Raw genomic sequence first — 18,268 nt, 5'->3', positions numbered from 1 at the left:
CTTTCTGAACATAAGAATATCCATACTGGGTCAGACCAAAGGTCTATCTAACTCAGTATCCTGTTTCCAACAGTGGTCAATCCATCTCACAAGTACCTGGCAGAAGCCCAAATAGTAGCAACATTCCATGCTACCAATCCCAGGACAAGCAGTGGATTCCCCACGTCTGTCTCAGACTATGGACTTTTCCTCCAGGAACTTGTCTAAACCTTTTATTAACCGAGCTACGCTAATCACTATTACCACATCCTCTGGCAAAGAGTTCCAGAGCTTAACTAATCATTGAGTGAGAATATATGTCCTCCTATTTGTTATAAAATTATTTCCATGCAATTTCATTGCGTGCCCCTTAGTCTTTGTGCATTTTAAAAGAGTAAAAAATCGATTCACTTCTACTCGTTCTCTACCACTCAGAATTTTGAAGACCTCAACCATATTTCCACTCAGTCATCTCTTTTCCAAGTGGAAGAGCCCTAATCTCTTCAGTCTTTCCTCAAATGAGAGGAGTTCCAACCCTTTATGATTTTGGTCGCTCTTCTTTGAATCTTTTCTAATTCCACTATAACTTTTTGAGATATAGCGACCAGAACTGAACACAATACTCAAGGTGAGGTCGCACCATGAAGCAATACAAAGACTTTATATTATTCTTTGTCTTATTTATCATCACTTTCCTAATAATTCCTAGCATACTGTTTACTTTTTTGGCCACTGCTGCAGAAGATTTCAGTGTATTGTCTACATTGACACATAGATCATTTTTCTTGGGTGCTGACACCCAAGGTGGACCCTGGCATCAGTTAACTATGATTTGGATTATTCTTCCCAATATTCATCACTTTGCATTTATCCACATTAAACTTCATCGGCTATTTGGATGCCCAGTCTTCCAGTTTCCAAAGGTCTTCTTGCAATCCTGCATGTGTTTTACCAACCTTGAATAGTTTTGTGTCATCTGCAAATTTAATCACCTCTCTTGATACAATTTCCAGATCATTTATAAATATATTAAATAGCACCTGTCCTAGTACAGATCCCTGTGGCACTCCATATTCACCCTCCTCCATTGAGAAAAATGGCAATTTAACCCTACCCTCTATTTTCTGACCAAAAGCAAATTCCTAATCCACACCAGAACTTCGCCTCCTATCCCATGACTCTAACTTTCTCAGGAGTCTCTCATGAGGAACTTTGTTAAAAACTTTCTGAAAATCTAGATATACTACATCAACTGGCTCACCGTTATCCACATGTTTATTCATGCCCTCAAAGAAATGAAGCAAATTTGTGAGGCAAGATGCCAGTGCCAGGTAAACTAGTGGAAACTACTATAAAGAATAAAATTGCAGACACATGGATAAACGTGGTTGAATGGGACACAGTCAGCATGGATTAAGCCAAGGGAAGACTCTTTCCCATTCAACCACGTTTATCCATGCGTCTGTAATTTTATTCTTTATAGTAGTTTCCACTAGTTTATCTGTCACTGACATCAGTCTCACTGGTCTGTAATTTTCTGGATCACCCCCTGGAACCCTTTTTAAAAATCAGCATTACATTGGCCACCCTCCAACCTTCAGGTAATGACAGGTAATAGATTACTAACAGCAGAGCAATTTCATGTTTGAGTTCTGGTGTATGCTATCTAGTCCAGGTGATTTACTACTCTTTAATTTGTCGATTTGACTCAGTATGTTTTCCAGGTTCACCAAGATTTGTTTCAGTTCCTCTGCACCGTCACCCTTGAAAACCATTCCTGGTATATGTAGATCTCTTACATGTTCTTTCCGAAAAACAGAAGCAAAGAATTCATTCTGCCTCTCCACTATGACCTTGTCCTCACTGAGTGTCTCTTTTGATCCTTCATGACCTAACGGTCCCACAGATTCCCTCACAGGTTTTATGTTTCAAGTTATGCTTGTAATATGAATGAAATTGTACCATGAGAAAAAAATGTATGAGCTCATTGTAAATAAATAAATGCCCCTATTTGTCTGACTTTGAATAGCAAGTATTTATATTAGCTGGTCTGTCCTAACACCTTGACATTTCTGGCTGCTTTTCAATTGCAAAATGGGTAAAATGAGCACATCACGCTTTCTGCCCTCTGGAGTCCAGGTGAAAGAAATATACTGTCAGTTTGCATCCACTCCAGGTAAATATAATTCTAACCAGATGCAACCATCATGTATGCTATCCTATTTTGCTAAAGCTATAAATCTGTACCAAGATTGTTACAAATTCTAAGGCCTACAATACAAATTCTATGGCCTGTAACACTGAAAACATTATTGTAGACAGGGAAAATGCTATGTACTGCCATCTAAAAGCTTTGAGTTACATTCTTAGAGCAGACTTCTGCTTCTGGGCTGTCTGGAATTAGAGATGCTGCTGCAGCTCCATTAACAATCTCTTGGGGGAAGAGGCCTCAGTGATCACTCAACAACAGGGGTTCTCGACCCAGCCCTCAAGACATACTACAATGAATATGCATGAAATAAATTTGTATGGCCAACCTTAATGGCATGCAGATTTATCTCATTTATTTTCATTGTGGGTATCCTAAAAACCTGTCTAGGTATGTCCCAAGGACTGGGTCAAGAACATTTGCTTGCTAGCAACAGCTAGTGGCAAGACTCAGGGTCAACATTAGCCAGGTTTTGGAGGGAGCTATGGCTTGTGGTCTGTGGTCAAGGACTGTTGCTGTGATGATTGGACTGAAATTGGAGGTAGACCCCATAAAGAGGGTGAAACCTCCTGGCCAATAGCAAATAAAAATTCATAATCCTGTAGAATATTATAGCAATCCAATTCAAATGTTTTTATAAGGTAGAAGACAGATATTATTAAAATAGGATTTACTTCTAAATACTGGAAGACTTTGAATATAATTATTATTGTTCTTGGGCTGTTGTTTTTTTTATTTTATTTTAAATTTAGGGCATCTTTTATCAAGCCATACTAGCAGCTCCTGGTGTGGTAATGCCGACTAAGCCCATTCACTTTGAATGGGCTCCATCAACATTGCCGAATGAGAACCACTAGTGTGGCTTGATAAAAGAGACCCTTAATCTTGATTTTATTGTAAAGTGCTATGATATTTCTGTAGATGGCAGCATAACAAATTATTAAACTAAATTAGACTAAATTACTTTGCTGGGGATTTTTTTTCCATCATATGCCAATGCAAATAAATTCTTCATAACTAAGGTCAACTGTGGGTGATGCCAGTACAGATGTAAAGATTATGCAGTCATGGTAGAATGTTCTTCTCATAGAAGAGTGAAAGCTACTATAAGCTAAAGTAAGCTTGCCTTGCTTTGACTCAAGAAGATTTCTATGAAAAATAAATGCATGCTAAAGAATTAAAGTTACTTATGAGAAGAGCAATGCATATTATTTACAGCGGTTCTAAATTTAGACATGAAAAGCTTTGAAGTGTTATGAGTTTCTAGAAGAAAACCTGTTTCCTGAATTCTGTGAAATGTCATCCACTGCTACGCTTTCTAGCCCAATCTCTCTGCTATCTCTAGCTAACCAGGGAACTGGGGAAGGAGGGGGTTTTGAAGGTTGCATCAGATATTTGTGCACCATCTTCTAAAAGTTTTTTCATTTATCTTAAATGCAGCTCAACTGGTTGCACTTGCTGAATATATAGCTTTAGTAACAGCCACTCACACAAAACAAAATAAAACAAAACAGAAACAAAGCTGATAAACAGAGAGAGAGAGAGTACAAATGTTCAACCACATACCTGATCTGGAAGTCATGATGGTGGAAATGGACTTTGCCATTACAGAGACATTTATAAATATTTTAAATAGCACTGGTCCCAGTACAGATCCCTGTGAGACTCCACTATTCACCCTCCTCCATTGAGAAAAATGGCCGTGTAACCCTACATTCTGTATTCTGTCTAATAACCAATTCCTAATCCACAATGGAAAATTGCTTTCTATGTCATGACTCTTTAATTTTCACAGGAATCTCTCATGAGGAACTTTGCCAAATGCATTCTGAAAATCTAGATATACTACATCAACTGGCTCACCTTCATCCATATGTTTATTCACGCCTTCAAAGAAATGAAGCAAATTGGTGAGGCAAGACCTCCCTTGGTTGAACCCATGCTGACTCTGTCCCATTAAACCATGTTTGTCTATGTGTTCCATAATGTTATTCTTTATAATAGGTTCCACTATTTTTTCCCAGCACTGAACTCAGGCTTACTGGTGTGTAATTTCTCAGATCATCCCTGGAACCCTTCTCAGCATTACATTGGCCACCCTCCAGTCCTCAAGACTATGGACAATTTTAATGACAGGTTACAGATCACTAACAGCAGATCAGCAGTTTAATGTTTGAGTACTTTCAGTACCCTGGTGTGTATACCATCTGGTCCAGGTGAATTATCACTCTTTAACGTCGATTTGGCTCAATACATCTTCCAGGTTCACCAAGATTTCTTTCAGTTCATCTGCATCATCACTTTTGAAAGCCATTTCTGGTACAGGTAGATCTCTTACATCTTCTTTCGTAAAGACTGAAGCAAAGACTTCATTCAATCTTTCCGCTATAGCCTTGTCCTCCATGAGTTCCCCTTTTGATCCTTCATGATCTAACGGTCCCACAGATTCCCCTCACAGGCTTTCTGCTCCTGATATACCTGAAAAAAGTGTTACAATGATTTTTTTTGTCTCCATGTCAAGTTTTTCTTCATATTCTCTTTTAGCCTTCATTATCAAATGCTTTACAACTAGCTTGATAGTGCTTATGTTTCTTTTTATTTTCTTCATTCGAAACCTTTTTCCATTCTTTGAAGGATGTTCTTTTGGCTGTAATAGCCTCTTATTTCACCTTTTAACCATGCTAGTTGTTGCTTGCTCTTTTTTCCACCTTTTTTAATATGTGAAGTATATCTGGCCTGGGGCTTCAATGATTTTTTTAAACAATGCCTGTGTCTGATTTAAAGTCCTAACCTGTGCAGTCAATCTTTTTAGCTTTTAAACCATTTTCCTCATTTTGTTATAGCTATAGAAGATTTCCTTAGTGACTTCACTCCATATATCAGCTCATATTTGATCATGATATGATCACTGGTTCCCAGTGGATCTAACACCAGTGTACTACTCCAAAGGAGTGGCTGCAAAAATCACAGGAACAACACCACACAAACTAATGCAAAACAATGCTGCAAAAGAGAGAAATCAGGATGACAAAAGCATATGGAGAAGTGAAAAATGGCTAAAAATGTAAAGCCGACAGAAGATGAAGGTTAGAGATGGAATTGCAAGACTCAAAGATTCTGAAGAATGATGAGTGGAGAAAGATGAGGACAAAGTGGAAATTAAAAAAAAAATACTTCTGTTCGCTGTTCTCAGAAGAAAATCCTAGAGAAGGACCACAAATGGTTAACAAAGGCATATGTGTGAATGGAATAAATACCACACCATTCACATAATAAAATGTTTATGAATAAACTTGCAAAACTAAAAGTGAACTACTATTACTACTACTACTTATCATTTCTATAGCGCTACTAGACATATGCAGCGACATAGGGCTGTATGAAATACATCCTAGGATACTGAGAGAGCTCTGAGCGGTTCTGATGGGTCCTCTAAAATGTATTTAGCAGATCTTTAGAAATGGGAGTGATTTCATGGGATCGGAGAAGGGCTGATGTGGTCCGTTGTCATAAAATTTGTAGCAAAAAATAGGTGGGAAACTACAGGCCAGTAAGCCTTAACTAAGTAGTGGGAAAAGTCATAGAGACACTGCTGAAGGAAAGGATAGTGAACATTCTAGAATCAAATGCATTGCAAGATCAGAGGCAATGCGATTTTTACCAAATCAAGATTGTGCCAAATAAATCTTATTGATTACTTTTACTGGGTGACCAGAGATCTAGATCAAGGGCATATATTGGATGTGGCAGGGGTGTAGCTAGATGGCCAATTTTGGGTGGGCCAGAGCCCAAGGTGGGCGGGCATGGAATTCATCCCCCCCCCCCCCCCCCGGTCCCCCTCCAGTTTTCTCCTCTCTCCACCCCTCCCTGCCCATGTGTGAAAACTGAGAATGTGCAGAAGGGCCAGTCTGTGTCAGCTCAAGGCAAGTGCTGCTGGCTGACATTTGGAAGAGCGCTGGCTGCCCAAGGAGAGAAAAATTCCACCATGGCAAGGTTTGGGGATCCCCACCAGCTACAGCAAGTGTCACAATTTTGGGTGGGCCTGAGCCCAAAGTGAAGCCCAACTGTAGCTATGCCACTGGGATGTGGGTCCCAAAGTGGTAAACTAGATCAGAAAATGGTTGACTGATACACAGAGGGTGGTGGTAAATGGAATTCATTTGGATGAAGAAAAAAGGTGAGTAGTGGTGTGCCTCGGGGATTGGTCCTGGGACCAATTCAATGTCTTTGTGAGGAATATTCCTGAAGGGTTAAGAGGACAAGTTTGCCTTTTGCAGCTGACACAAAGGTTTCCAACAGAATGGACACCCCAGAGGGAGTAGACAAGAGGAGTCGTGATCTACAAATATATTTATTTATTTATTACATTTGTACCCCACGCTTTCCCACATGTGGCAGGCTCAGTGTGGCTTACATAGCAACAATATAAATAATACAGTCGTAATAAGAATATACAGTTTGTGGTAAACGCAAAACTAGTGGGGAAGTGTCAGGGAAGCTTGGAAGTTAACATTAACGCAAAGAACTGCAAAGTGGTGCATTTTGGATATAAAAATCCAAAGGAGCTGTATACAATAAGAGGAGGGAGGCTGATACACATCAACCAGGAGAGGAACTTCTGGGTGATAGTGTCTGAGGATCTCAAGATGGTAAAACAATAGTGATAGGGTAGTAGCTAAAGCCAGGATGCTAGTCTGCATACAGAGAGGCATAACCAGACATGAGGAAGTGACAATTTCCTTGCGGATATAAGGATATAAAAGATAAAGTGGTTCAGAAGATCTGAATCAGAAGCCATATGAGAAAAAACTGAAGACCCAAATATGTATACCCTAGAGGAAAGGGCAGGCAGAGGTGATATGATACAGCCACTTACAATTTTAATGAGTAAACAAATCTTTTCCAAAGATAAGGAAGCTATAGAACTAGAAGACATGGAATGAAACTGCAAGAAGTTCAGCTTAAAAGCAACACCAGCAAATGCTTTTTTTACAGAAAGGGTAGCGGATGTATGGAACACAGTAACATAGTAGATGACAGTGGAGAAAGACCTGTATGGTCCATCCAGTCTGCCCAACAGTTAAACTTATGATTAATTTATGATTAAACCAATAATGAATGTGGTATAAACGTATGCATACTTGATCCTGATCTTTCTTAGTGCAGTGGACTTTGATCCTGGGGAATTGGGTTTGATTCTCACTGCAGCTCCTTGTGACTCTGGGCAAGTCACTTAACCCTCCATCGCCCCAGGTACAAAATAGGTACCTGTATATATATAAACCGCTTTGATTGTAACCACAAGCAGGCGGTATATCAAGTCCCATTCCCTTTCCCCTTTACCCCCATCAAGTCCCATTTTTGAGACACAGATTGTAGAAGTCTGCCCAGCATTTTCCTAATATAATAAGAAAGTAAGTAGTTATACTGGATCAGACCGATGGTCCATCTAGCCCAGTATTCTGCTTCAAACAGTGGCCAATCTAGGTCATAAGTACATGGTAGAAACCCAATTAGTAGTAACTACCAGAGTTGCTGTCAAAGTCCACTCCAGTCTATCCTGATCCATCTTGCCTCATATCGGACACAGGCCATAGAAGTCCGTGTTCTTAGGGCCCAGCTACTGGAGTTGCCATCGAAGCCCTCTCCAGCATATCCTAATCTAGCTTGCCATACATGGACACAGACCATATAAGTCTGCCCAGCACTGGCAGTAGTTGCTCGCATTCAGAGTTGCCATCTAAATACAACTCAACACATCAACATGCATGCAATCAGTTAAGTTTTTTGCTATTATACTATCCGCTTTCTAATTATGGACCCTCTGTGTTCATCAAATGCATTTTTGAATTCCATCCCTATTTTTGTATCCATTACCTTCCTTGGGAGGGCATTCTAGACATTGACCACTCTCCATGAAAAGTATTTCATGATGCTACTCCTAAGTTTACCACCCCAAAACCACAATTCATGTCCTCTAGTTTTACCATTTCCCTGTCTCTGGAAAATATATGTTTCAAGTATTTAAACATCTATATCATACCTCCCCTATTCCTCCTTTCCTCTAGAGTATACATATTCAGGTCTTCCAGTCTCTTCTTATACCATTTTCAGCACCTTCCTCTGAACTGCTTCAAGTCTTTTTTAATGTCATTAGCGAGATAAGGCCTCCAAAACTGAACATAATACTCCAAGTGGAGCCTCACCAATAATTTATACAGCAACAACAACAACAACAACAACAACAACACATCTCCTTCACCCTTGAGTCTCACAATGCCACTTTTGCACGTCCTCCTATCACTAACATATCTAAAATATCTTTTCATCCCATTTTACCATATTGGCTATTTTTACATTCATTTCCATCTTTGCTTTCTTGAATACTTTAACATTTTATCTTTGCTTTTCCAGACATTATTGTCCATCTTCCTCTTTCTGCACTCTTGCAGTCTATACCATTCTTCTTTCCTTTCTTCCTACCCTGTCCTTTATAAACAGATTATAGCCAGATATAACTATATCCCAGTCATGGTTCCTTATGAACCATGACTTTGTAACCACCACTGTATCCAAGTCAGCTTTTTCCATCACAGCCTCTAGATCCAGAACCTTATTTCCCATACTATGAGAATTAATATGCAAGGCTTTCCAGATGTTTCTCTTTTTTCCCATTGCCATAGAGGTATTTAATGTTTCACTTACCTGAGGGCTTTTAAATACCTGGGGACTTTGATCACCCATCTCCAACAATTCTAGTCCAAGTCCTCTTCAGTAGGTTAGCTGATCTGCTGCTGAAGACATTTCTTCCTTTCTTTGATAGATGGATATCATCTGTGCTCAGCAGCTCTTAGAAAATCATCTAGTCTTCCTGGAAGAGGAAATGCTCTCGATGACACCATCCGCGCAGCCATTCATTCATCCCAAGTAAAAACACTATTAAAATTATTTATGTCAACTGAGGATGTACACAGGGCAAATGTTCAGATACTTTTTGTGTCATTTGGCCCTCATTTGCTGATTTTTATATGTAATCAGTTTCATTAATATGTAAAAGTGGTTTAACTATTTAATTTGTAGGTTGAGGTGTTAAATTCAATTTAAACACAAAGGTGTATCAGTGAAAAATTCAATGAACAATGTTCAAAAGCAAAATATATAGATCACTTATTTGAACCATTAGATCTTCTCTCAACATCCATAACAATAGCAAACTGACATGATATCGGCCAGACCTCTAGCAAACTTGCAAAATTCGAACAGATAGCAGCAAGGACTTATCTCAGCCCAGTCACAGCATTGGGATATTTTCAGTCAGGGAACACGCTGAGCCTTTCCTCTTTCTCCTCTGGGCTCTCTGATCTCTGCCTAGCCCTTCCCTTTAAACTCCCTAGTTTCAACTCCACCCCAACCGGCTCACTTCCTCCCGCAGCAGGACCTGTGCTCGTAAGGTGTCCCTGGTTATTTATAGAGGGATCTTTCTTAAGAGTGAGGAGCAGTGTTCTATAAACCCCGTCACACTATGATTAAATTTTTTAAAAATGGGATACCATCAGAGCTGACAAAGTTTTGATATTTACTCTTATATTTATTAAGATGGACCTATATTGAATGGGAAGTTCTTCCAACATATGCCAACAGAACAGGGACATACAAGAATACAGATATGGGCAATATATATTCATACAGATGTTAATACATTTAAAAGCTATTATACTGCTTGTTACTATACTTACTTTGGGTATATTCTTGTATGCATAAGGCCTAACTGAAGCCTATGAACCAAACTATGACTGCATCATAACCATCTTGACAAGGATTCCTAATGCACTGCATGATGGACCTTGCCAAGGACATGTTGTTTGTGCAAAGACACTGAATATTTTTTATTTTTATTTATTTATTTTGTTGTATTTGTATCCCACGTTTTCCCACCTCTTTGCAGGCTCAATGTGGCTTACAATACATCATGAGTAACAGAAATACATGAGAAAGTATACATGTAGTGATAACTGCAGGATTTTGGATAGTATGATAAAACATGATATTGTTTCAACAACTATCATATTAAGAAGTATCTAAGTAATATATAAGACTTGTATAAGAAAGTATACATTTAGTAGTAGTTACAGGGTCTTGGGTATCATGGTAGTGAAAAACATGGTAGTGTTTCGACAATTTGATATAGTAAAGGTAATTTTGGATGTGCGTATAGGAGTTTATATTTGTTGATCATTGTTGTATGCCTTGTTAAAGAGATGAGACTTCAGTAGGATTCGGAAGTCAGATAGTTCATAGATCGTTTTTAATTTGCACGGCAGCACATTCCTAAGTTGTGTGCTCAGGTAGGAAAAGGTTGACGCATGCATCAGTTTGTATTTGAGACCTTTGCAATTTGGGAAGTGAAGATTGAGGAATGTGTGGGATGATTTTTTAGCATTCCTGTGTGGTAGGTCTATCAGGTCTGACATGTAGGTTGGTGCGTCACCATGAATAATTTTATGAACTAGGGTGCATACTTTGAACAAAGATGACCTGGAAGAGAGTTCCATAGGGCAAGGGCTAGGTAAAAGAATGAGGACTCTTGTGTTGAGTCCAATCTTGCCCTGGATAACAAAGGAATCACCATTGATTTTGGTTTTGGGATCTTAATGACCATAATGGGCAATAAAGAATGAGAAGATTTGCTAAATAGTATGGTTGGCCTGAAGAAGCAACTTTCCCCCCATTTACTAAGCTGCACGCTAGCATCTGGTGGTGCGCTAATTCCGACACAGCTCATTCATGATGAATGGGCTATGTTGGCGTTGCCGTAAGGCTTAGTATAAAGGGGTTTTAGTTCATTTCAAGATTTGATATACCGTTATATCTGATCACAGGTCATAGCAGTTTACAATGCAATAAAATATAAAACGTGGAGTTAAAAGAACTGAAAGGAACTCCATAGTTAAACAGAAAGAACACACTCACTCTATAGAAACAACATAAAAACATAATTGTTTACAACTGTAAACATGCTAATGCATCAACAAACAGACCAGCCCAGCATCACTCAGCAAAATCTCTAAATGACAGCTGGAAAAAAAAAAACGAGTTTTCAATTGAATTTTTAAATTTAGGTAGAGAGAATTCTGATCAAATTGAGGGGGGAAACTTATTTCAGAGTTTTGGCCAATAATTTTGGGATGAACAATGGAACATTGCCAGAAGTACTAACCCAAAGGATCTTTGATTTTGAAGGATTTAACTTTAAATGGTGGACATTTAACCTGTTGGCCACCAGCTAAACAAGACTTCAGAACATGAAGATCTGGTTTCAAATGATTCACAAATGAAACTAATTGAATGTCATCTGCATACATATGAGTATATACCCCTGATTCCTGACTTGACAATGCAAGAGCACTGAGAAATAAATTAAATAACAATGGAGACAACAAGGAGCCCAGGGGGACTCCACAAGGCAACACACATGACTGTGATAACTGAGAAATGTGAAGAACATAAAATGTTCTGTCCCTCAAAAATGAATGGAACCATTGCAATACATTTCTCATTAAACCAATATCCTTTAAATGATCAATTAGAAACTGATAATCCACAAGGTCAAGTGCTGCTGATAAATCTAGCGAAACAATAATCAATATATTGCCTTTGTCTAACTGCTCATGAATATCGCTATTCAAGATGTAGTTTATCTAGTAACTTTGAGTGCAGGACCATTTAGGGCTAGATTCTATATATGGTTACTAAAAAATCTTCACTGAAAAAAGCGCTATTCTATAAGCCATGTCCAAAGTTAGGCACATTTTTCCTCGGGAGTTGCGCCTAATTTTAGTCATGGCCATTTGCACCAACTGAAATGTGATGCAAATGTGTGCGCCTACATTAGGTGCATATCCACGTTATTCTATAACAACACATGTTAATTTTAGAAATGCCCCCTTATTTTATTTTAACATCTTCACTTTAATATTCCCTTATATCTTGTTTGTCCTGTTTGTCTGTCCTAATTAGATTGTAAGCTTTGTCGAGCAGGAACTGTCTCTTCATGTTCAAGTGTACAGCGCTGCGTACGTCTAGTAGCACTATAGAAATGATTAGTAGTAGTAGCATTATGCCCATGCCCCTCCCATTTTCGCACCTCCTTTTTCAGATTGCACATTAATTTTAGGAGTGGATCCCGTGCCTAAAATTATGCACATACATTTTAATTGAGTTTTATTATATATCTCTCTGGTATAACTCTGGTTTTCCAGCTGGTCTCCTGCAGTCTCAAACAGTGGAATGGCAGGAGAGGGGTGTATGGCAACTGTCGCAGCTGTATGTTGCTGGTACTCTGTTGTCGCCTGCTGCTCTGTCTGCACTGTATAATGTTTCTATACCAGATTCTGGCACATGGAAGGACTTTTCCACATATATTTCAAATTTTCAGGTCTCCACAGAAGGCAAAAGTAGAGACTAATAGACGATTCACCACTGGAGACGTGAGTCCAACAGTCTTTATTATATCAGAGATAACGACCCGACACAGGCTGTGTTTCGACACTAAAAAGAGTCTACATCAGGGGTCAATAAATACACCAAGTAGTGAATGCAAAACGAAGAGTCCTACTTGTATATGTGTTGTCAACTCACTGATCACGTAGCACCAAACAGAATATGCTGGATACAAACTATCAGAGCAATTTTGCATTCATTACTTGGTGTATTTATTGACCCCTGATGCAGATGCTTTTTAGTGTCGAAACATGGCCTGTGTCGGGTCGTTATCTCTGATATAATAAAGACTGTTGGACTCACGTCTCCAGTGGTGAATCATCTATTAGTCTCTACTTTTGCCTTCTCTGCTATACAAAAAACTTCAGGACCTATATGCTGATGCAGTTGCTCCATTGAGGATGTCTTGGGAAGCGGAATTTGGTTTGGATGCGTCTGAGTTTGATTGGTCCACTTCCTGGGTTAACACCATGCGTCCCACGAAGTCAGCAGCAATATCCCAAAGCTCATACTTCATCTTCCACAAAGCCTATTGGACTCCTGCTCGAGTGGCCAGAATCACTAAGAGTGTCAACTTCAGCTGCTGGTCTTGTCAGGAACGAGATGGTTCACTGGCACACATGGTTTTCTTTTGTAAAAACATCAGAGCTTACTGGCAACTTATATATATATATATATCTATATATATATATATCTATATATATATATATATATAGATATGTGTGTGTGTACTTTACTAAATTATTATTTATTGCATTTGTATCCCACATTTTCCCACCTCTTTGCAGGCTCAATGTGGCTTACAATACATCATGAATAGTGGAAATACATGGTAAAATAGACATTTAGTATTACAGAGGATCTTGGGTAACATGATTGTGAATAAAACATGATAGTATAACAAGCAGATATAATAAGACTATTCTGGATATATTTGGAGAGGTTCACATTTGTTGGTCTGTGGTTTGCCTTGTCAAAGAGATATCAAACTGAGGGCCCATTTACTAAACAGTGCTAAGCCCTAATGCGCTTTCGAGTGTGAAAACAGACTACTTGAAAACACGTTAAATTATTTGAATTGGTTTCTTCTGAATATCAGTCTTGAAGCTGTAGCTTGTGCTGTTTGCATATTATTTTAATAGTTGTTCCTTGCAGTAATCGGCATGTGAGAGGACCATGGATTGTAATGGAAGGCAGAGTGCATTATTTGGGAAGTAGGCAGCTAAGGGGGATATGATTGAGATCTATTAAATCCTGAGAGGTGTAGAACGGGTAAAACTGAATCGATTTTCAATCTTTCATAAAGTACAAAGACCAGGGGACATGCAATGAAATTGCTTGAAAATACTTTTAAAGCAAGTAGGAGGAAACATTTTTTTCACTCAAAGATCTGGAACGCTCTGCTGGAGAATGTGGTAATGGCAGTCTGCGTATCTAGGTTTAAAAAAGGTTTGGACAAATTCATGGAGGAAAAGTCCATAGTCTGTTATTAAGATGGACATAAAGGAAACCACTGCTTGCCCTGGGATTGGCAGCATAGTAACATAGTAACATAGTAGATGACGGCAGAAAAAGACCTGCGCAGTCCATCCAGTCTGCCCAACAAGATAAATTCACATGTGCTACTTTTTGTGTATACCTTACCTTGATTTGTACCTGTCCTTTTCCGGGCACAGACCGTATAAGTCTGCCCAGCACTATCCCCGCCTCCCAACCACCAGCCCCGCCTCCCACCACCAGTTCTGGCACAGACCGTATAAGTCTGCCCAGCACCATCTCCATCTCCCGCCACCGGCTTTGCCACCCAATCTCGTCTAAGCTCCTTAGGATCCATTCCTTCTGAGCAGGATTCCTTTATGTTTATCCCACGCATGTTTGAATTCCGTTACCGTTTTAGTTTCCACCACCTACCGCGGGAGGGCATTCCAAGCATCCACCACTCTCTCCGTGAAAAAATACTTCCTGACATTTTTCTTGAGTCTGCCCCCCTTCAATCTCATTTCATGTCCTCTCGTTCTACCGCCTTCGCATCTCCGGAAAAGGTTCATTTGCAGATTAATACCTTTCAAATATTTGAACATCTGTATCATATCACCCCTGTTTCTCCTTTCCTCCAGAGTATACATGTTCAGGTCCGCAAGTCTCTCCTCATACATCTTGTAACGCAAATCCCATACCATCCTCGTAGCTTTTCTTTGCACCGCTTCAATTCTTTTTACATCCTTAACAAGATACAGCCTCCAGAACTGAACACAATACTCCAGGTGGGGCCTCACCAACGACTTATACAGGGGCATCAACACCCCCTTCTTCTGCTGGTCACACCTCTCTCTATACAGCCTAACAACCTTCTAGCTAGGGCCACCGCCTTGTCACACTGTTTCGTCGCCTTCAAATCCTCAGATACTATTACCCCAAGATCCCTCTCCCCATCCGTACCTATCAGACTCTCCCCCCCTAACACATACGTCTCCTGTGGATTTCTACTCCCTAAGTGCATCACTTTGCATTTCTTCGCATTGAATTTTAATTGCCAAACCTTAGACCATTCTTCTAGCTTCCGTAGGTCCTTTTTCATGTTTTCCACTCCCTCCGGGGTGTCCACTCTGTTATAGATCTTAGTATCATCCGCAAATAGGCAAACTTTACCTTCTAACTCTTTGGCAATGTCACTCACAAATATATTGAACAGAATCGGCCCCAGCACCGATCCTTGAGGCACTCCACTACTCACCTTTCGCTCCTCCGTGGAATGTTGCTACTAATTGGGTTTCTGCCAGGTACTTATGACCTGGATTGAACACTGCTGGAAGCAGGATACTGGGCTAGATGGACAATTGGTCTGACACAGTGGGGGAGATTCTATATGTGGTGCCTAAAAAATCAGTGCAGAAATCAGTGCTGACTAAGCATAGTCTATAAGCGGCACCTAGATTGAAGTGTGGTATATTGAATATGCTTAGTTGATATCTGAGCACATAAAACTACACACCTCCATTTACACCAACAAAAATGTGGCATAAATCCCACCGTGTAGATTTAGGCACTTTGGACCATATTTTTTTTTGTAACCTGCACTTTCTCACTCATGGCAGGCTCAATGCAGCTTAGGTACTTACTTGTACCTGGGGCAATGGAGGGTTAAATGACTTGCCCAGAATCACAAGGAGCTGCCTGTGCCTGCAGTAGGAATTGAACCCAGTTCCCCAGAACCAAAGTCCACCACTCTAACCACTAGGCCACTCCTCCAATATGCTTATATTCTATAACTATGCTTGTGAATTTCAGAACGTCCATGAAACACCCATTTCCCCACCCATAATCATGCCCCTTTTTGCCTGCGCACATTACAAGTTAGGTGCATTGCATTACAGGATACGCTTAACAAGTTATGTGTGTAAACTTTAATTATTTCCAATTAGTGCTCATTATTGCTTGTTAAGAGTTGTTATCAATTCTGATTAGCTTGTTAAGCCAATTAAGTTATGTGCGTTGTTATAGAATACGTTTGAATTTTAACACGGATTTCTGGGCACGCTATGTAGAATCCCGGGGGGGGGGGGGAGTATGGCTATTCTTATGTTCTGCAATGCACTTACTGCCAGTGGCGTACCAAGGGGGGGCGGTGGGGGCGGTCCGCCCCAGGTGCACGCCGCTGGGGGGGGGGGTGCCATGCGCCTGTTGGCTCTTCGTTTTCATGCTCCCTTTGCCCCGGAACAGGTTACTTCCTGTTCCAGGGCAGAGGGAGCATGAAAACGAAAAGCCGGCAGGCGCGCGGCACCCTCCCCCCCCCCCAGTGGCGTGCACCTGGAGGGGTTCTTTCGCTGGGGGATTGGGGGTTCTTTCGCCGGGGGGGGGGGGCTGCACCTGGGGGGCGGGGTGCATCGGCGATCCGCCCCGGGTATCAGCCCCCCTAGGAACGCCACTGCTTACTGCCATTTGCCTCTGAAATACTGGAGATCATGGGATAGGAAGTAAGGTTCTGGTATGGATTAGGAATTGGTTATTGGACAGAAAACAGAGGGCAGGGTTGAGACAGACATGGGAAGCAATTGCTTGCCCTGGGATTTGTAGTATGGAGTGTTGCCAAGATTTGGCTTTCTGCCAGGTACTTGTGAACTGGCTTGGCCACTGTTTGGAAAACAGGATACTGGGCTAGATAGACCATTGGTCTGACCCAGTAATGGATACTTTTATGTTACGTTCTTATGTAAGTCCAATAAACATTATAATGGGGCAAACTTGATATGAGCATAAGTAGATTCCCTTCTGTCACTGGCAGAGTAGTGAAAGAAGGCACATGATTCTGGGATCTCAGCCCTTGTTCTAAGCTGGAGGCCTGAAGAAACAATAGTAATCTGCTAGGTTAACAAAACAACAACAATAAAAAAGAATATAATTTACTTATGTATGACGGGGTCGATATTCAGCAGGCGGCACTCAGCGTTTCTATGACCGCTGCTTACATTATGCCCAGAAATTCAATGGTGGGCCATGTCTGGGCATCAGCATTAAAGTCTAAATTTAATAAATGGCACCTATAAAATTGGTGCCAAAAAAAATAGCACTTAGCTGTATTCTATAAATGGCGCGCAACGTTAGGCACCATTTATAGAATAGAGCTTAGCGCTGGGAACTGTGACTATTTTTAGGTGTGACCATTTACACCAATGAAACCCTGGTGTAAATTATCATGCCTAAATTAGATATGGATCCCCTTTATTCAATAACAGTGTGCATAAATTGTGGGAACATCCCAATCCACCCTTGACCTTCCCCTAGCTGCACCCCCTTTTTGGATCTGAACGTAAAATTTGCACACAGATCTGCCCACATAAATTTATATGCATAAGCTTTAATTAATGCCAATTAGCATTGATAATTAAGAAGCCCTTTTACTAAACCGTGGCAAAAAGTGGCCCGTGGCAGTGTGAGTGCATCTTTTGGGTGTGCGCTGGGCCACTTTTTGCCACGTCCTGGAAAAATGGTCTTTTTTTAATGGGGCTGGAAAATGGACGTGCGGCAAAATAAAAACCAGAGCACATCCATTTTCAGCCTGAGACCTTATCACCCTCCATTGACTTAGCAGTAAGATCTCTCGCACTACCTGGGCGGTAGGCATGTAGCACGTGTTCACTGCCGTTTGCCGCTGGGTAGGTGCCGTGCAGTAGAAAACAGAAAATGTTTTGGGCGCATGCCATCTTCAGAATTACCACCTGGGGCATGCAGTAGCCCGGCAGTAATGTTGATTTGGCATGTGCTGGACACATGTAGGCCCTTACGAGTCTTTGTAAAAAGGCCCCCAATTGTTAAGGCCCAATTATTAGTGCTAATTGGCTTATTATTCAGTTAAATTGCACACACAAATTGGGCACTCAACCAAATTTGCACGTGCAATTTTTAGCACCATTTATAGAATTTGAGGGTAAATTTCACATAGCCGGTTAAGTGGGATATTCAGCATTTAATTGGTTATGGGGCACCACCTGAAGATAGGACTGTTTTTTATGCATTCCTTTTTTTGCAGTTACCTTGGCTGGTTAAATACTGAATATTGACAATTAACCAGCCAAATGCTGA

Source organism: Microcaecilia unicolor, chromosome 1 (genome assembly GCF_901765095.1).
Source record: "Microcaecilia unicolor chromosome 1, aMicUni1.1, whole genome shotgun sequence".
Lineage (NCBI taxonomy): Eukaryota > Metazoa > Chordata > Amphibia > Gymnophiona > Siphonopidae > Microcaecilia > Microcaecilia unicolor.
The sequence above is the reverse complement of the archived record's forward strand: the minus strand, read 5'-3'. Positions refer to the sequence as shown.